This window comes from Heterodontus francisci, chromosome 5 (assembly GCF_036365525.1).
Source record: "Heterodontus francisci isolate sHetFra1 chromosome 5, sHetFra1.hap1, whole genome shotgun sequence".
NCBI classification, from domain to species: Eukaryota; Metazoa; Chordata; class Chondrichthyes; order Heterodontiformes; family Heterodontidae; genus Heterodontus; species Heterodontus francisci.
The window spans coordinates 153,523,827-153,544,425 of NC_090375.1; the positions used below are offsets into that span (position 1 = coordinate 153,523,827).

Here is a 20,599-nt window from a genome sequence, read left to right on the forward strand (position 1 = left end):
AGTCCCCAGCAAGAACCAAGAACCACGAAGGTCAAAGGAACTATCTGTTCTCTTAGCAAGAAGAGAAATACTGCTAATTGCTATGTTTGAATAACTGTGTGACTGTCATGTGACAAGCCCCTCCCCATCTGTGGTTTTAAGCTGGTGTTTTCTCTGCAACAGAGGAGAGCAACTGGACTCTGACATGAGCAGACCCTAAGTGGGGGTCCTTCTCTTTCTTTCTCTCTCTCTGTCCATTCCAGCTCGAAAGCTTTCAAATCCTGCTTGTAGACTGACCACCTTTGCCTACTCCGGCTACAATCAGAAACCTCATTGGAGGAAATCATTCACATTGTTATCTCCAAGAGACTCATTGAACCAGTCATCTACCTCTTCAAACTAAAGGCCTCAGGACCACTGAATTCAGCTAGAAACTAGCCGAATCACCAAAGTACACAGACTGAATACCTTTTTCCTTGGACTGTAACTTAACCAATCTACCTTTCCCCACTATTTGTTTGTATGTAAACCTCTAGCTTGTGTGTGAGAGTAAAAGTTGGCATGTTGTTTATTATTTTATTAGTTCAGTTTAAGTACAATAAAGTTAACCTCTTTCTTTGTTCACTTAAGAAAACCTATCTGATTGGTTCCGGTTATGATCATAGCAAGTAAGTAATCAAACACCTACTGAATTGGCCAGTACATCCACTTTAAGAAAGAATTAAACCTGTTGTGTTCTAACAAGGAGAGGGAAAAGACGGAAAGCCTTCAACCCCTCTTCACTTGACCGTAAGAACTCTGATCAGACCTGCGCTGTACCCGGCATGCAGATCTCTGATGGCCTCGTGCTACTCAGGGATACAATCGTCTACATGCGGGACAAGAAGGTGGACACCTGCCTCATCAGCTTGGACCAGGAGAAGGCTTTTTAAAAAAATGCACACCTACATGATGAAGGTGCTCTCCAAAATGGAGTTTGGGGACAAAATCCACAATTGGATCCAACTGCTCCACACAAACATCAGTAGCATAGTTTCAGTCAGTGGGTGGGAATCAGAAATCTTTACAATTATATCTCGAGTCAGGCAAAGCTGTCCTCTCTCATGGTATTGGTGGTAATATATTAACATGGATAGAGGACTGGCTAACTAACAGGAAATAGAGAGTCGGGATAAATGGGGCACTTTCAGGTTGGCAGATTGTAACTAGTGGAGTGCTACAGGGATCAGTGTTGGGGCCTCAACTATTTGCGATCTATATTAATGACTTGGATGAAGGGACCCAGTGTATTGTAGCCAAATTTGCAGGCTATACAAAGATAGGTAGGAAAACAAGTTGTGAGGAGGACACAAAGTGTCTGCAAAAAGATATAGATAGGTTAACTGAGTGGGCAAAAATTTGGCAGATGGAGTATAATGTGGGAAAATGTGAGGGTCTCCACTTTGGTAGGAAGACTAGAAAGGCAGAATATTATTTAAATAGAGAGAGACTGCAGAAGCTGTGGTACAGAGGGATCTGGGTGTCCTTGTAAATGAATCACGAAAAGCTAGCATGCAGGTACAGCAAGTAATTAGGAAGACAAATGGAATTTGGCATTTATTTCAAGGGGGAATAAAAGTAGGGAAGTCTTGTTACATCTGTACAGGGCATTGGTGAGACCGCATCTAGAGTATTGCGTACAGTTTTAGTCTCCTTATTTAAGGAGGGATATACTTGCATTGGCAGCAGTTCAGAGCAGGTTCACTCAGCTGATTCCTGGGATGAAGGGGTTGTCTTATGAGGAAAGGGTGAGCAGGTTGGGCCTATAGTCATTGGAGTTTAGAAGAATGAGAGGTGTTCTTATTGAAACATGCAAGATTCTGAATGGGATTGACAGGGTAGATGCTGAGAGGATGTTTACCATCCTAGAGGAATCAAGACCTAGGGGGCACAGTTTCAAAATATATTCAAGGCTGAATTAGATTTTCCATCTACAAGGGGGTCAAGGGTCATGGGGACAGGCAGGAAAGTGGAGTTGAAGCCATATTCAGAGCAGCGATGATCTTATTGAATAAAGCAACAGGCTCAATGGGCTGAATGGCCTCCTCCTACTCCTATTTCTTTTTTTCTTATGTTCTGTCTTGTTGGTGTGCTCCATTGAACCTTTTGTCGAGTCCATCAGGAACGATGCAGCCATAAGAGGGGTGATGATCCTAGGCAGCGGAGGCACTCAGATCAAAGCCTGTCTGTACAATGATGATGTTGCCATATTCTGCTCAGATACGCTGTCAGATGTGCTGAGTATTTCTTAAATAGTAAGAGATGGGAAAGTGTAGATGTACAAAGGGACCTGGGTGTCCTCGTCAATAAGTCACTGAAAGATAACATGCAGGTGCAGCAAGCAATTAGGAAGGTAAATGGTATGTTAGCCTTTATCACAAGAGGATTTTAGTACAGGACTAGCGAGGTCTTGCTCTAATTGTACAGAACCTTGGTTAGACTGCACCTTGAGCACTGTGCAGTTTTGGTCCCCTTACCTTAGAAAGGATATTATTGCCAGAGAGGGAGTACAAGACAGGTTCACCAGACTTGTTCCTGGGATGGCGGGACTGTCCTATGAAGAGAGACTGGGGAAACTGGGCCTACATTCTCTAGAGTTTCTAAGAATGAAAGGTGATCTTATTGAAACCTACAAAATACATAAAGGGATAGACAGGGTAATGCAAGTAATATGTTTCTCCTGGTTGGGGAGTCTAGAACCAGGGGGCACAATTTCAAAATTAGGAGGAAGCCACTTAGGACAGAGATAAGGAGAAATTTCTTTACTCAGTGAATCTTTAGAATTCTCTACCCTAGAAGGCTGTGGAAGTTCAGTCATTGAGTATGTTTAAAGCAGAGATTGACAGATTTCTAAATACCAATGACATAAAGGGATATGGGGATAGTGTGGAAAAAAGGCATTGAAGTGGATGGTCAGTCATGATTGTACAGAACGGGCTCGATGAGCTGAATGGCCTACTCCTGTTCCTGTGTTTCGATGTTCTTGTGTTCCTAACAGTGATCAACCCCGTAACTGCCAACTTGTAGAGTTTTGGTTGTCCATTCAGTAAATTTCACCATGGTGCTTTCTTCTGATTGAAACATAGCTTAATATTGAATAATTTCTTCAGATAGGTAACACAAAGCAGACATATTTAAATCATCTAATCTACCTGTTCCACTTTGTTACTCTCAAATCATTTGTTAGCACAGGACAAGGTTAGGAATAGGGGACAGACCCCTCCAAAAAGCCCCTAAAAATAAATTATATGCCATCAAGGACAATGCCTGTGAGTCTAAGTAGTTTTTTTGCTTGATATGGAGAGTAGGTTCTCTTCCCATTGGGAAATCATCCCAAGTGCCATCACTTAGTTAGACCAAGAGAAATTAAGTGAGGCTGGCAGAGGCCACTAGTTAGGGGTTCAATATTTTGAGAGGTTCTGATAAGTTATATTGGGGAAACCTAATTCTACTGATCAATGTGTTGGTAACAAAAGGACTCAATTAAAATCAAGATTGAAGTGAGAGGCTAGGAGACATTCATTTACATGAGTTGTTAGGACATGGATTGGCCAAGCAAAAACAATGGTGGAACCAGGGAAATAGGTCTAAATGGATAATTATTTCAGAGAGTTGGCACAGGTGTAAGTGGGCTGATGAATTTTAAGGCAATGAAGTGGACGGGAATGGAGGCAAAGAGGACATACAATTGGGATAAGACACATTGGACAGAAAGCCCAACGTCACGAAGTCCCATCCCCATTTTGAACATGGTGGCAAACATGGAGGGTGGTGTTCCAATGGTGACATGTTAGGCAGGTAATTAAGACAGTTAACAGGCAAATTGAATGTGATTTTCTAGACGGGAATGAATTTTATAAATGGCGCATGTGTCTTACAGGACTTTAGAGGCTCACCTCCTTCTACTCCCTTAATGTACAACTGATCAGTGACCATCGTAATGGATCCTGCAGGTCTGTGCACACTTCCTGGAAAGTTGCTGTGATGTCTACATTTTATGGGAGTCCCAGGTGCCAGAATCATCAGGCCTCCCTCCAGCTTCCAGGGATGAATCGTTGGAGACAAGGGCTACCCAGTGAGGACATGGCTACTGTCGCCTGTGAGGAAGCACATACAGATGCAGAGGAGAGATACACTGCCTGTCATGGGACAATGCGAGCTACCATTGAGCAGGCCATTGGTCTGCTGAAGATGCGATTCAGGTGCCTGGATCAGTCGGGTGGAGCCCTTCAGTATACCCTGGCAAGGGTCCCATGTATCATCATGGTCTGCTGTGCACTGCACAACCTGCCCCTGGAGAGTGGGGAGCTGATGAGCAACAAGGATAGCAAGGAGTGTACTGGCTCCTCGGATGATGAGGATGTGGAGTGGGAAGGTGGGCAAGCCAGGCTAGATGAAGGGCCCCAAGAACAACAGGAAAGTGGCCAGGAAAGACATGCAAGGGAGGCTCGCGATGCCTTTTACATTTACATTTCCTTTAAAAGCATAGAGCCATAGAACCATAGAAAAACTACAGCACAAAAGGAGGCCATTCAGCCCATCCTGTCTGCGCCGGCTGAAAAAACTATCCAATCCCACCTTCCAGCACCTGGTCCGTAGCCTTGCTGGTTACAACACTTCAGGTGCATGTCCAGATACCTTTTAAAAGAGTTGAGGGTTTCTGCCTCCACCACCATTCCTGGCAGTGAATTTCAGACACCGACCACCTTCTGGGTGAAAACGCTTTTCCTCATGCCCCCTCTAATCATTCTACCAATCACCTTAAATCTGTGCCTCCTGGTAATTGACCTCTCCGCGAGGGGAATCAGGTCCTTCCTGTCAACTGTCTCTAGGCCCCTCATCATTTTATACAATTAAGTCACCCCTCAGCCTCCTTTGTTCTAAGGAAACAACCCTAGCCTATTCAATCTGACCTCATAGCTGCAACTTTCAAGCCCTGGCAACATTCTTATAAATCTCCTGTGTACTCTCTCCAGAGCAATTATGTCCTTCCTGTAATGTGGTGACTAGATCCTTACTGCGACTTGTACCTTCACCAATAAAGACTTAACTTTGTGCAGCCATGTTGCCGCCTTCCTTCCTTAAGGATGCATTGCCTTATTGAACATTCAAACAGAGCAGATCTGGTGAGGTTCCAGAGTTGACCCTCGCAGCATATTCTATCACCCCCAGCCTCTTCATAGAGTCTGGGTTGCAGCAAAGGGCTAAGTTCTTGATGGAAGAGAAAGGAAGGGAGTCCATGCTCTGCAGAAAGATTTATTGACATTCAGACTGCAGACTGCCATTTGCATCTGAAGCACACACTCACCCGTGATAACCCTGTGATTCTACATGCACTTCTTAATTCTCTTTGGTGGACTCCTACGCGGTGCTGGCCCTGTGCTGTCAGCTGACGTGGAGGCTGCCTAGGGTTGACCTTGGCGGTTGTCCTCTTGATGCCTGAGGCCTTGAGGGCCTCCTGCACAGAACCAATACCACTGTCTTTCGGCAGGGATGTTGGAGGAACTGGTGACACTGGCAGAGGGGCAGAGGATCAGCTGCCTACACCAGGAGCATCCTGAGAGGAGCCCCCAGCTGCGGGAGGCAGCCGATCCTCCTCCCTAACAAGGCAGAGCTGACCTGGGAGGGTGAAGGACCTGGTGGTAACTTCAGATTCCCTGTCCCTCTCTCACCTTGCTACTCCTGCCTTGCGCCCACGGTCAAGACAAGTGTATGCAGGTTTGCGCAAATTTCCAGCAGACATTGAGTGCTCTGCTGGATGCAGCTCTCCAGGACAGCAGCCAATCTCTCAATGGAGGATGCCACTCGACACCAGTCAGAAATAATATCGAGCTCAAGACCAGGATGGACTCCTCCAGTGTCTGCGCTTGGGCATGCATTGCCTCTGGCATCTCTGCCAGATGTTGCCTGACCTCTTGCTGTAGTTGCAGCATTCCCCGTGATGCTGCTGAAACCAGAGGCACGTCATCAGCATAGGCTTGGCCTCCCACAGTCCTCCAACTGTCAGAGGCCTCAGCTGTCACAGCCTCCATCAGCTGCTCGGCCGCATGTGTGCTGTGCTCTCCAGCTTGTGTGCCCAAATCTAAACTTGTGCACAAAACCACCCCAAGGTGCAAGCACCTGCACCAGTGGAGGGAGCAGGAGTATGAGGTGCTGATGGACCCTCTGAGGCTCCTTTTTTTGTTTCTTTCATGGGATGTGGGCGTCGCTGGCCAGGCCAGCATTTATTGCACATCCCTAATTGCCCTTGAGAAGGTGGTGGTGAACTGTCTTCTTGAACCGCTGCAGTCCATCTTGTGCGAGTACACTCACAGTGCTGTTAGGGAGGGAGTTCCAGGATCTTGATCCAGCGACATTGAAGGAACGGCGATAAATTTCCAAGTCAGGATATTGTGTGGAGGGGAGCATGCAGATGGTGGTGTTCCCATGCATCTGCTGCCCTTGTCCTTCTAGGTGGTAGAGGTTGCGGGTTTGGAAGGTGCTGTCCTAAGGAGTCATGCTGAGTTGCTGTAGTGCATGTTGTATATGATACACACTGCTACCACTGCGTGCTGGTGGTGGATGAAGTGAATGTTTAGGGTGGTGGATGGGGTGCCGATCAAGCGGGTTGCTTTTTCCTGGATGGTGCCAAGCTTCCTGAGCGTTGTTGGAACTGCACTCATCCAGGCAAGTGGAGAGTGTTCCATCACACTCCTGACTTGTGCCTTGAAGATGGTGCATAGGTTTTGGGAACGCAGGAGGTGAGTTACTCGTTGCGGAATTCTCATCCTCTGACCTGCTCTTTTTTTAATATTCTTTTCATGGCGTGTGGGCTTTGCTGGAAAGGCCAGCATTTGTTGTCCATTCCAAATTGCCCTTGATAACTGAGTGGCTTGCCAGGCTATTTCAGAGGGCAGTTAAGAGTCAACCACATTGCTATGGGTCTGGAGTCACATGTAGGCCAGACCAGGTAAGGACAGCAGATTTCCTTCCCTGAAGGACATTAGTGAACCGGATGAGTTTTTACGACAATCGATGATAGATTCATGGCACCATTACTGAAACTAGCTTTCCAATTCCAGATTTTTAGTAATTATTTGAATTTACCAGAAGTGTAAAGACCCTACACAATGGGAACCCCTTTTAACTTGCTGATGTAGATGGTGTGCCTGCAGCTACCTCAGTCGGGTGTTTAAATTATTCATGTGATTTCCCAGACCAAAGAGAAGATTTACAGTTGGAAATAATTAGTCTAATTTGCTATCTGGGACATATGTATGTACCACATGCGATGGAGATCGATGATGCAGGGGGTGTGTTTTTTTTTGATCTGTGTGCTTGCTGACAGAGACAACCTGTTGGCTTCAGACAAGCAGTTGGCTTTCAGTCAGTTGGCTTTTGGAAAACTCTTGGCTTCAGGTAAGCAGTTGGCTTTTGGAAGTCAGTTGGACTCAAGAGCAAAGAGGCCATCAGGAACCAGGGGTGTTTGCTTTGAGTAAGGCATGTGCTCAAACTGGGAAGTCCAGATTCGGGAGATATATCTCCAAAAATAGCTGAGAAACTAAGGCATCAAAGTGAATCCCTAAGAGCTGTGGTTCATTGGATTGGTCCCAAGAGAAGTGAACAAACTGCCAAGATCCTGTAAAGTAGGGGGACTCCTGGGGTGTAAAATTGTAGTGTTTAGTCAGCAGTGTTATGCCTTGTTTAGCTCTTGCACAGTGACGTTTTTTGTTTAAAATATGAAATCTCGTGGCATAATTCTTTCAGTAATAGCTAGGAATTCGACTTTCCCTTTTTAAAAGTTAACAATCCCTACAGGATCGTAACTTTTGAAGGAAACTCGGTTTTGAAAGGTTTTCCCCAGGTCTGCAGTGGAGGCAGGTTAACAGTTCTTTATTCAGCATCAATTACCAGAGACTTCAAAAACAGACAGGTGCATGAGCCAAAAAATTGTATTTTCAACCCATTTCAGAGGTGAAACTATGCAGATGTGGGAACATGCAAGTGATTTCAGCCTATGGGGGGAATTTCCTCCACGAGCTAGAGGAAGAATTGCAGAGACGTTTGGCACAAACATGAACCCTGGATCCAGTCAGCGCATGAGCCCCATCCCCAAGGGGCGCCCCCGGCAGAACAGCGCGCCAACGGACAGTGCACAGTGACAAAATAAAGCGGCAGGGAGCGCGCTTCGGGGAGGAGCGCACACTGACAGACGGGACCGCGCAGAGCCAGAGTGCACCGGGACGTGCGAGGGGCAGCGGAACGTCTGAGCAGCACCGCGGTAAGAAATCGAGAGGCCGGGCAGAAGGCGGGTGGAGGGCAGGGGGCACAGGTTCAGGCAAGCGCTGTGATGGGCCAGTGTAACTTTGACTGTGTGTCACTGCACTAGGGGACAGTGCTGTCAGTATCAAGGAGACTGTGTGTCACTGCACCAGAGGACAGTGCTGTCAGTGTTAGTGGGACTGTGTGTGACTGCACTAGGGGACAGTGCTGTCAGTGTGAGTGGGAATGTGTGTCACTGCACCAGAGGACAGTGCTGTCAGTGTTAGTGGGACTGTGTGTGACTGCACTAGGGGCCAGTGCTGTCATTGTGAGTGGGACTGTGTCACTGCACTAGGGGCCAGTGCTGTCATTGTGAGTGAGACTGTGTGTCACTGCACTAGGGGCCAGTGCTGTCAGTGTGAGTGGGACTGTGTGTCACTGCACTAGGGGCCAGTGCTGTCAGTGTGAGTGGGACTGTGTATCACTGCACTAGGGGCCAGTGCTGTCAGTGTGAGTGGGACTGTGTCTCACTGCACTAGGGAACAGCGCATTCAGTGTGAGTGAGACTGTGTGTCACTGCACCAGGGAACAGTGCTGTCAGTGTGAGTGGGACTGTGTGTCACTGCACCAGGGAACAGTGCTGTCAGTGTGAGTGGGACTGTGTGTGACTGCACTAGGGGACAGTGCTGTCAGTGTGAGTGGGACTGTGTATGACTGCAGTAGGGGACATTGCTGTCACTGTGACAGGGACTGTGTGTCACTGCACTTGGGTACAGTGCTGTCAGTGTGAGTGGGATTGTCGGTCACTGTACTAGCAGATAGTGCTGTCAGTGTGAGTGGGATTGTGTGTCACTGAACTGGGGGCCAGTGCTGCCAGTGTGAGTGAGACTGTGTGTCACTGCACTAGGGGCCAGTGCTGTCAGTGTGAGTGGGACTGTGTGTCACTGCACTAGGGGCCAGTGCTGTCAGTGTGAGTGGGACTGTGTCTCACTGCACTAGGGAACAGTGCATTCAGTGTGAGTGAGACTGTGTGTCACTGCACCAGGGAACAGTGCTGTCAGTGTGAGTGAGACTGTGTGTCACTGCACCAGGGAACAGTGCTGTCAGTGTGAGTGGGACTGTGTGTGACTGCAGTAGGGGACATTGCTGTCACTGTGACAGGGACTGTGTGTCACTGCACTTGGGTACAGTGCTGTCAGTGTGAGTGGGATTGTCGGTCACTGTACTAGCAGATAGTGCTGTCAGTGTGAGTGGGATTGTGTGTCACTGAACTGGGGGCCAGTGCTGCCAGTGTGAGTGGGACTGTGTGTCACGAAACTAGGTGACAGTGCTGTCAGTGTGAGTGGGACTGTGTGTCACTGCACTAGGGGACAGTGCTGTCAGTGTCAAGGAGACTGTGTGTCACTGCACTAGAGGACAGTGCTGTCAGTGTGAGTGGGACTGTGTGTCACTGCACCAGGGAACAGTGCTGTCAGTGTGAGTGGGACTATGTGTCACTGCACTAGGGGCCAGTGCTGTCAGTGTGAGTGGGACTGTTGTCACTGCACTAGGGGCCAGTGCTGTCAGTGTGAGTGGGACTGTGTGTCACTGCACTAGGGGCCAGTGCTGTCATTGTGAGTGGGACTGTGTGTCACTGCACTAGGGAACAGTGCTGTGAGTGTGAGTGGGACTGTGTGTCACTGCACCAGGGAACAGTGCTGTCAGTGTGAGTGGGACATTGTGTCACTGCACGAGGTGACAGTGCTGTCAGTGTGAGTGGGACTGTGTGTCACTGCACTAGGGGACAGTGCTGTCAGTGTGAGTGGGACTGTGTGTGACTGCAGTAGGGGACATTGATTAGATTGATTAGAGATACAGCACTGAAACAGGCCCTTCAGCCCACCGAGTCTGTGCCGACCATCAACCACCCATTTATACTAATTCCTACACTAATCCCATATTCCTACCAAACATCCCCACCTGTCCCTATATTTCCCTACCACCTACCTATACTAGTGATAATTTTTTTATAATGGCCAATTTACCTATCAACCTGCAAGTCTTTTTGGCTTGTGGGAGGAAACTGGAGCACCCGGAGAAAACCCACGCAGACACAGGGAGAACTTGCAAACTCCACACAGGCAGTACCCAGAATCGAACCCGGGTTCCTGGAGCTGTGAGGCTGCAGCGCTAACCACTGCGCCACTGTGCCGCCCTGACTGCACCAGGGAACAGTGCTGTCAGTGTGAGTGGGACTGTGTCACTGCACTAGAGGATAGTGCTGTCACTGTGACAGGGACTGTGTATCACTGTACTAGGGGACAGTGCTGTAAGTGTGAGTGGGATTGTCGGTCACTGTACTAGCAGATAGTGCTGTCAGTGTGAGTGGGACTGTGTGTGACAGCACGAGGGGACAGTACTGTCAGTGTGAGTGGGATTGTGTGTCACTGAACTAGGGGCCAGGGCTGTCAGTGTGAGTGGGACTGTGTGTCACTGAACTAGGGGACAGTGCTGTCAGTGTGAGTGCGACTGTATGTGACTGCACTAGTGGACAGTGCTGTCAGTGTGAGTTGGACTGTGTGTCACTGTGCATGGGGACAGTGCTATCAGTGTGAGTGGGACTGTGTGTGACTGCATGAGGGGACAGTACTGTCAGTGTGAGTGGGATTGTCTGTCACTGCACCAGGGGACAGTGCTATCAGTGTGAGTGGGACTGTGTGTGACTGCAGTAGGGGACAGTGCTGTCAGTGTGACGGGGACTGTGTGTCACTGCACTAGGGAACAGTACTGCCTGTGTGAGTGGAATTGTGTGTCACTGCAGTTGGGGACAGTGCTGTCAGTGTGACAGGGACTATGTGTGACTGCACGAGGGGACAGTGCTGTCAGTGTGACTTGGACTGTGTGTCACTGCACTAGGGAACAGTGCTGTCAGTGTGAGTGGGACTGTGTGTCACTGAACTAGGGGACAGTGCTGTCAGTGTGAGTGCGACTGTGTGTGACTGCACCAGGGAACAGTGCTGTCAGTGTGAGTGGGACTGTGTGTCACTGCACTAGAGGATAGTGCTGTCAGTGTGAATGGGACTGTGTGTGACTGCAGTAGGGGACAGTGCTGTCAGTGTGACAGGGACTGTGTGTGACTGCACGAGGGGACAGTACTGCCAGTGTGAGTGGAATTGTGTGTCACTGCACTTGGGGACAGTGCTGTCAGTGTGAGTGGGACTGTGTGTCACTGCACCAGCGAACAGTGCTGTCAGGGTGAGTGGGAATGTGTGTCACTGCACCAGGGAACAGTGCTGTCAGGGTGAGTGGGACTGTGTGTCACTGCACCAGGGAACAGTGCTGTCAGTGTGAGTGGGACTGTGTGTCACTGCACCAGGGAACAGTGCTGTCAGTGTGAGTGGGACTGTGTGTCACTGCACCAAGGAACAGTGCTGTCAGTGTGAGTGGGACTGGGTGTCACTGTACCAGGGAACACTGTTGTCAGTGTGAGTGGGACTGTGTGTCACTGCACTAGGGGACAGTGCTGTCAGTGTGAGTGGAATTGTGTGTCACTGCACCAGGGAACAGTGCATTCAGTGTGAGTGGAACTGTGTGACTACACTGGGGGATAGTGCTGTCAGTGTGAAAAGGACTGTGTGACTGCATTAGCGGATAGTTCTGTCAGTGTGAATGGGACTATGTGTGTCTGCAGTAGGGGACAGTGCTGTCAGTGTGACGGGGACTGTGTGTGACTGCACTAGGGAACAGTACTGCCAGTGTGAGTGGAATTGTGTGTCACTGCACTTGGGGACACCGCTGTCAGTGTGAGTGGGACTGTGTGTGACTGCACCAGGGAACCGTGCTGTCAGTGTGAGTGGGACTGTGTGTCACTGCACTAGGGAACAATGTTGTCAGTGTGAGTGGGACTGTGTGTCACTGCACCAGGGAACAGTGCTGTTAGTGTGAGTGGGACTGTGTGTCACTGCACCAGGGAACAGTGCTGTCAGTGTGACTTGGACTGTGTGTCACTGCACTTGGGGACAGTACTATCAGTGTGAGTGGGATTGTGTGTCACTGCTCTAGGGGACAGTACTGTCTGTGTGAGTGGAATTGTGTGTCACTGCACTAGGGAACAGTGCTGTCAGTGTGAGTGGGACTGTGGGTCACTGCACCAGGGAACAGTGCTGTCAGTGTGAGTGGAACTGGGTGTCACTGCAGCAGGGAACAGTGCTGTCAGTGTGAGTGGGACTGTGTGTCACTGCACCAGGGAACAGTGTTGTCAGTGTGAGTGGGACTGTGTGTCACTGCACTAGGGGATAGTGCTGTCAGTGTGAGTTGGACTGTGTGTGACTGCAGTATGGGGCAGTGCTGTCAGTGTGAGTGGAATTGTGTGTCACTGCAGTAGGGGATAGTGCTGTCAGTGTGAGTGGGACTGTGTGTGACTGCAGTAGGGGGCAGTGCTGTCAGTGTGACAGGGACTGTGTGTGACTGCACTAGGGGACAGTACTGTCAGTGTGAGTGGAATTGTGTGTCACTGCACTTGGGGACAGTGCTGTCAGTGTGAGTGGGACTGTGTGTTACTGCAGTAGGGGACAGTGCTGTCAATGTGACAGGGACTGTGTGTGACTGCACTAGGGGACAGTACTGTCAGTGTGAGTGGGACTGTGTGTGACGGCTGTAGGGGACAGCGCTGTCAGTGTGACATGGACTGTGTGTGACTGCAGTAGGGGACAGTACTGTCAGTGTGACTGGGATTGTGTGTCGCTGCACTCGGACACAGTGCTGTCTGTGTGAATGAGACTGTGTGTCACTGCACTAGTGGACAGTGCTGTCAGTGTGAGTTGGACTGTGTGTCACTGCACATGGGAACAGTGCTATCAGTGTGAGTGGGATTGTGTGTCACTGCTCTAGGGGACAGTACTGTCAGTGTGAGTGGAAGTGTGTGTCACTGCACTTGGGGGACAGTGCTGTCAGTGTGAGTGGGACTGTGTGTCACTGCACTGGGGAACAGTGTTGTCAGTGTGAGTTGGACTGTGTGTCACTGCACCAGGGAACAGTGTTGTCAGTGTGAGTGGGACTGTGTGTCACTGCACCAGGGAACAGTGCTGTCAGTGTGAGTGGGACTGTGTGTCACTGCACCAGGGAACAGTGCTGTCAGTGTGAGTGGGATTGTGTGTCACTGCACGAGGGGCCAGTGCTGTCAGTGTGAGTGGGACTGTGTGTCACTGCACTTGGGGACAGTGCTGTCAGTGTGAGTGGGACTGTGTGTCACTGCACATGGGGAACAGTGCTGTCAGTGTGAGTGGGACTGTGTGTCACTGCCCCAAGGAACAGTGTTGTCAGTGTGAGTGGGACTGTGTGTCACTGCACTAGGGAACAGTGTTGTCAGTGTGAGTGGGACTGTGTGTCACTGCACCAGGGAACAGTGCTGTCAGTGTGACTTGGACTGTGTGTCACTGCACTTGGGGACAGTGCTATCAGTGTGAGTGGGATTGTGTGTCACTGCTCTAGGGGACAGTACTGTCTGTGTGAGTGGAATTGTGTGTCACTGCACTAGGGAACAGTGCTGACAGTGTGAGTGGGACTGTGTGTCACTGCACCAGGGAACAGTGTTGTCAGTGTGAGTGGGACTGTGTGTCACTGCACTAGGGAATAGTGCTGTAAGTGTGAGTGAGACTGTGTGTGACTGCAGTAGGGGGCAGTGCTGTCAGTGTGACAGGGACTGTGTGTGACTGCACTCGGGGACAGTACTGTCAGTGTGAGTGGAATTGTGTGTCACTGCACTTGGGGACAGTGCTGTCAGTGTGAGTGGGACTGTGTGTTACTGCAGTAGGGGACAGTGCTGTCAATGTGACAGGGACTGTGTGTGACTGCACTAGGGGACAGTACTGTCAGTGTGAGTGGGACTGTGTGTGACTGCAGTAGGGGACAGTGCTGTCTGTGTGAATGAGACTGTGTGTCACTGCACTAGGGGACAGTGCTGTCAGTGTGAGTGGGACTGTGTGTCACTGCACTAGGGGACAGTACTATCAGTGTGAGTGGGATTGTGTGTCACTGAACTAGGGGACAGTGCTGTCAGTGTGAATGAGACTGTGTGTCACTGCACTAGGGGCCAGTGCTGTCAGTGTGAGTGGGACTGTGTGTCACTGCACTAGGGGCCAGTGCTGTCAATGTGAGTGGGACTGTTTGTCAGTGAACTAGGGGACAGTGCTTTCATTGTGTATGGGACTGTGTGTCACTGCACGAGGGGACAGTGCTGCCAGTGTGAGTGAGATTGTGTGTCACTGTACTCGGGGCCAGTGCTGTCATTGTGAATGGGACTGTGTGTCACTGCACTAGGGGACAGTGCTGTCAGTGTGACTGGCATTGTGTGTCATTGTACTAGCGGATTGTGCTGTCATTGTGTCTGGGAATGTGTGTCACTGTACTTGCGGATAGTGGTGTCAGTGTGAGTGGGAATGTATGTTACTGTACTAGGGGACAGTGCTGTCAGTGTGAGTGGGACTGTGTTTCCCTGTACTGGGGGCCAGTTCTGTCAGCGTGAGTGGGACTGTATGTCACTGTACTAGGGGACAGTGCTGTCAGTGTGAGTGGGACTGTGTTTGACTGTACTGGGGGCCAGTTCTGTCAGTGTGAGTGGGACTGTATGTCACTGAACTAGGGGCCAGTGCTGTCAGTGTGAGTGGGACTGTATGTCACTGTACTGGAGGCCAGTGCTGTCAGTGTGTGTGGGCATGTGTGTCACTGCACTAGGGGCCAGTGCTGTCAGTGTGAGTGGGACTGTGTATCACTGTTGTTACGACCAGGTGAGGAAGAGGTCTTGTGCTCCTTTTCTGCCTTCACCTGGTCTTGCTGTAGCAGGTTTTTATTTTTAAGCACGTCCTGTTTTTATCTCCCCCTTGTTGAATCCTTGTTCACTGCTTTTCAATTATAAGGCAGAGAAATGAGCACAAACAGGCTTTCTTAGTTTTAAAGTGGAAATGTGAAATTTTGTTAAACTTAAACTATGAGTCGTTTGACACCTCCGGATACACGACGCGCCCACGCTAGCATGCATATGTGATACTCACATGCAAATAGAGACAGAAAACGCAGAAGGAAAATAAAGTGGAAAAGTTTGAGGCAATATCGGAAGAGTTTTTGTTACGGGTCTTCGAGCTCACAGTCGAGTACTTGTTTGTAGGAAGATCTTGCTTTCATTTGGGAAAGTATTCTTCTTAAACCTTGTTCACTTTAGGAGACTTTTGTGTCTCATGGTTCATGTGTCTTCAGTGAATTTTTGGAGTTCCGTGAGAAAGAGATGGGAGTAGACAGGAGAGACTGTGGCGAGCCAGCCAGGAGAGGTCTTTTCAATCCAGGAGCAAACAGCTTTCTGCAGACTCTTAGTTCAAACTGTACAGTTCAGAAAAATACCCAGACTGCTAAGCAGGTTAGTCATGTGACTTAAATAAAAACAAGAAATGCTGGAACCACTCAGCAGGTCTGGCAGCATCTGTGGAAAGAGAAGCAGAGTTAACGTTTCGGGTCAGTGACCCTTCATCGGAAGTCATGTGACTAACTGGTTTGACTACGTCTGTTTGTGGATTGTATTGGAGTAGGGGAACGCTCCTTTGTCTCCAAACACTGTCTGTTAATATGCAAAAATGTCTTTCCAACAAGGCAACCCCTTGTAACAGGCCTTCTCTTCTTCCCAACAACAATTTGAAATTTAATGCCTTTGTGGCGAAATTCATGTGCCTCATTCTTGGCAGGTGTGGGGCCTGCATGACACTGTCCTAGGGACCAGTTCTATAAATGTGATGGAATTAGTACTGTGTCACTGTACTAGGGGCCGGTCCTATCATTGTGAGTGAGACTGTGAGTCACTTTCTAAGAGGCCAGTGCGTCACTGTGTGAGTGGGTCAGTGTGAGTGGGACTGTATGAGGGTCCAGTATGATAGGACTGTGTGTTACTGTACTAGGGACCAGTGCTGTCACTATTGGTGGGACGGGACTGTGTGTCACTGTCTGAGGGGCCAGCGTGATTGTTCCTTTCTGTTATTATATGAGGACTGACTGCTGTCATAGTGAGTGGGGTTCTCTTGCTGTAGAAGGGGGTCAGTTCAGTCACTGTGCATACTAGTCGGTAATAGAAATAGGCAAGCAGCACTATGCACAAATAATTCTTCAGCAGTTTGCTATACTTTCCATATAAGCAATGCCACATAATGGCAGATGAGCACTTGTCTCAATGCCTGAGAACTACCTTTTAAAAATATTTGTTTCGGAAGGTGGGTGACATTGGCAAGGCCATATTCATCACTAGTTGCCCTGAGGGTATTAAGGGTTAATTATGTAGTGTGAGGCTGCAGTCACATGTAGGCCAAACTGGACACGGATGGTAGGTTCTCCTCTTTGAAGGTTTGATTTTTAATGACAATCTGGGGGATTTTTAATGCATATTTTAATGGGTTCCAGTTCATGAGTGACCAGATTTTACTAAATTCACTTACTCAACCTGCCATGATGGGATTTGAACTCACAAGCTCTGGATTGCTCGTGCAGTACCATAACCGTTGGGATCATTTTGCCTCTGGTATTTTATAATTTTGGATAGCTACATCTTATTTCACCTGTTGAGGTCTGAGTGCGAATGATGTGGCGAGAACCATTTTGACATGTTTTCACATGTTTGTGCCTCAGTGTGGCTTGTGCTCAAGCTGTTGATGGTCATAATTTGAATGCAACTTTGAGTTTGTATTGTTATTTCAGTTTTCCAGGATTATGAGCTGGGCCTCAAATTGTTATTTTGATTTATTTTGAAAGCTGTGTGCTGTTCAGTCAGCAGACTGAAATTTTTAATGTAAGTTATTAAGTGGTAATTCGGTCTGAGCGAATCTTTCGTGTTGTGGACTGATGCTTTATTATTTGATTCAGTTTAGTCTCATTTAGTGTTAGTCAAAACTAGAGATACAACACTGGTATTCTATCCACCCCAGTGATAAACTGGATATATAGGGAATCATAGAATAGTCATACCACAGGAGGCCATTCAACCCTTCGAGCCCATACCAGCTCTTGCAAGAGCAGTTTAGCTAGTCCCATTCCACCCCCCTTTCCCTGTAGCCTTGCATTTTCTTCTCTTTAGGTGCTTATACAATTCCCTTTTGAAAGCCACAGTTGAATCTGCCTCCACTACCCTCTCAGGCAGTGCATTCCAGATCCTAACCACTCGCTGTGTAAGTAAAGTTTTTCGTCACCTTTTTGGGTTCTTTTGCCAGTCACCTTAAATCTGTGTCCTCTGGTTTTCGACCTGTTCGCTAATGGGAACAATTTCTGTCTACCTATTCTGTCTAGACTCCTCATGATTTGGAACACCTCTATCAAATCTGCTCTCAACCTTCTTTGAGGAGAACAATCCCAGCTTCTCCAATCTATCCACGCAACTGAAGTCATTCATCCCTGGAACCATTCTCGTAAATCTTTTCTGCACCCTCTCTAAAGCCTTCCCATCCTTGCTAAAGTGCAGTGCCCAGAATTGGACACACTGGCTGGGATTTTATCGGCATGCCATGGTTCCAACGTCAGGACCCAGTGCGGGTCCTGAGCCCGCGAAGGTGAACGGCGGGACCACAGCAGCAATTTTACTAGTAACGGCCAATTAATGTATCATTTCATGCTTCTCTGCATTAAATTTCATCTGCCAAGTGTCTGCCCATTCTACCAGCCTGTCTCTGTTCCCTTGAAATCTATCACGATCTCTATAGTACTTCCAAATTTGGTGTCACCTGTAAATTTTGAATTTGTACCCTGTACACCCAAGTACTAAGTCATTAATATATATCAAGAAATGGAGTGGTCCTAGTACTGTCCCCTGGGGAATCCTACTGCATACCTTTATCTAGTCCAAATAACAACCATTCACCACACTTCTCTATTTAATGTCACTCAGCCAACTTCGTATCCATGCTGCCACTGTCCATTTTATTCCAGGGGCTATAACTTTGCTGGAAAGTCGATTATGTGGCTCTTAATCAAATGCCTTTTGGAATTCCATATACACCACATCAACCGCATTACCCGCTTCAGCCCTCTCTGCTACCTCATCAAAAAAACTCAATCAAATTGGTTAAACATGATTTGCTTTTAACAAATCCACACTGGCTTTCCTTAATTAATTTACACTTTTCCAAGTGACTGTTAATTTTGTCCCGGATTATCATTTCTATAAGCTTTCTTACTATTGAGGTTAAATTGACTGGCCTGTAGTTGTTGCTGGGTTTTTCCTTACACCATTTTTTGAACAAGGGTGCAACATTTGCAGTTCTCCAGTCCTCTGGTAGCACCCCTATATCTAAGGAGGATTGGGAAAATATGGCCAGTATCTCTACAATTTCCACCCTTACTTCCCTCAGCATTCTCAGATGCATCCCATCTGGTCCTGGTGATCTTTCAACTTTAAGCCAGCCTTTCTAATACCTTTGCTTTATCAATTTTTAATCCATCCAGTATCTCAATTACCTCCTCATTCACTCTAACTCTGGTAGCATCTTCTTCCTTGGTAAAGACAGATGCAAAGTACTCATTTAGCCCATCAGCCGTGCCCCTGAATCCATGTGTAGATCACCTTTTTGGTCCCGACTTGACCCCACCCCTTCTCTTACTACCCTTTTACTATTTATATGCCGATAGAAGATGGTTGGATTCTCTTTTATGTTAGCTGCCAGTCTCTTTTCATACTCTCTCTTTGCCTCTGTTATTTCCTTTCCTACTTCCCCTCTGAACTTTCTATATTCAGCCTGGCCATTCCACATTTTTAGCAGGTAGCATGCTCCTGCAGTCCAGTCCTGGGGTGCATGTTATGCTCTATTATATTCTTCAGATGTTAAAGACGAGCAGCATCAATAGAAAGAATAGCTAAAATAAATATAGCAAAGCTAGCTCACATACCAGAGGTTGATGGGAAATTTCTATAAACGGCACAACAGTGTTGTAGAACAGTGTGATGTCTGCTGCAGAACTGTAAGCAATCCATCACACAGGGTGAGTGGACTGCAGTCCAGTGACTGATACAGTTATCAGCAGGAAAGAAATGGGCAAATGTGACTTTGTGCAATAAAGCAGTGGTTTTGAATTATCAACACTACTTACTTGGATTCAGCTAAGGTACTTGCATGAAGATATTTGATTTCTGAAAATGGTTTTCTGATACGTTTGCCTTTTAAATATTGGACAAATTGAACGGGTAGCACAAGGCACTGAACTAATTCATGTCTTATGCACTATAGTTTTGGAATACAGTGTTATGTTAATAATTGTTTCAGCGTTCCTGAATAAAATTTGTTGAATAAACCTAGGGTGGCTTTCCGTTATGGCAATTAGTTCACAGGTGTGAAAATTCCTCAATCAGTAACAGATGCAAACGACTATTAGTCTTGATAGAACCCTTTGGAATGTATTTCACATTTGTGCAATGTCCTTTAAAGCTTGTTTTAGAACATAAATTCATATTGCTCTTAACTGCTGTTGGAAATTGTTATTGTGACTTGTTTGGGGCATCATATTCTGTATTAATGTATCTGTCCAGAGAGTGTTTAGTTTAGTTTAGAGATACAGCACTGAAACAGGCCCTTCGGCCCACCGAGTCTGTGCCGACCATCAACCACCCATTTTATACTAATCCTACACTAATCCCCATTAGTGTAGAATGATTGGATGTGAGTTTGTGTTCTCAGAGCAAAAACGGGATGGGACTATTATTGGATGTGTCTATTTATCCAGCACTTGATTGCAATATGTTATCTTTGGAGGTTTCAATTAGTTTAAAAGTTCAATAATAAGGTTCCCATTATGAATTTCAGTCACTAAATTTTTAAAAGCATTTACTCTCAAACCTCTATTGTTTTCCCCTTAATATTTGCTTTGTAATATTGTACCATAAGAATCTTCAAGAGAAAGGAAAAGAATGGGGTATATTTCTTATTAAAATTACTGTGCACAGTTGGCAAATTTAAGTCTTTTTTGGAGTCTTTTCCATTAAAGCTATGTCAGTTGTGGTTCAGTTGGTAGCACTCTTGTCTAAGTCATAAGGTTCTAGGTTCAAGCCCTACTCCAGACTTGAGCACAAAAATCAAGACTGACACTGAGATACTGTGTTTCAGATGCAAGATGATAAAAGATCCCATGGCACTATTTTGAAGAAGAGCAGCGGAGTTATCCCCGGTGTTCTGGCCAATATTTGTCCCTCATTTAACATCACAAAAACAGATTATCTGGTTATTTATGGGAGTTTGCTGTATACAAATTTGCTGCTGCATTAAAGCCTGGCTCGGGTATAAAATTAAACCCCGACCCGACAACAGCCAACCTGAACCCAAACCGGGTCCGAGTCCTTTAATTTTTT

The 20,599-nt window shown here is 47.4% G+C and overlaps 1 protein-coding gene across 2 annotated transcripts in view; it reads left to right on the forward strand.

Annotated features, from left to right (window-relative positions):
• Positions 1–8,210: 8,210 nt before the first annotated feature.
• The window catches only part of LOC137369635 (cAMP-regulated phosphoprotein 21-like), a 758,358-nt gene continuing 745,969 nt past the window's right edge, over positions 8,211–20,599 (forward strand). The window contains exon 1 of one of the 2 annotated variants that reach the window (XM_068030966.1): positions 8,211–8,278. The gene's annotated coding sequence lies outside the window, so the exon portion shown is untranslated. The remainder of the gene's footprint in view (positions 8,279–20,599) is intronic. The other variant, XM_068030967.1, reaches the window with a different exon arrangement.